A 438-nucleotide genomic window follows, 5' to 3' on the forward strand; every position below is an offset into this window, starting at 1 on the left:
ATCTCTCTAGGACTGTGTTGCCTTTCTTACATCTCCATTGCTCTGGTATTGGATATTCCCCAGGGTGTCATGTAAACGAAGAAATCCGAGCCTTCTTCACGTAGCCCTTGGAGTTGAACTTTCTGAGGACAGCCTACCTGGTTGTGTGTATGGAATGATGCCATGCAAATGAGTGAAGTCCCACTGTATTCTGCAGCTGGCAAACTTGACCGCTTATTTAGTTTTCCAAGATTGTACCAAGTTTCCTTGGATTTTTGGCCTGAAAAAAAAAGCAGCTGTGCTCTTTCAATCAAACCAAACCAAGGAAACTGTCAGACTTTATGCAGGGCTGGAGCCCTGACTGCTGATCCTAACAAGGCAAACTCAGTGGGAGTGTTAAGTCAGTGCCAAGGTGACCTCTGAAAGGTGCTATCAAATCCAGTGTGCCACGCAGGAAAG

This window comes from Pygoscelis adeliae, unplaced genomic scaffold (assembly GCF_000699105.1).
Source record: "Pygoscelis adeliae isolate BGI_AS28 unplaced genomic scaffold, ASM69910v1 Scaffold111, whole genome shotgun sequence".
In the NCBI taxonomy this organism is placed as follows: Eukaryota; Metazoa; Chordata; class Aves; order Sphenisciformes; family Spheniscidae; genus Pygoscelis; species Pygoscelis adeliae.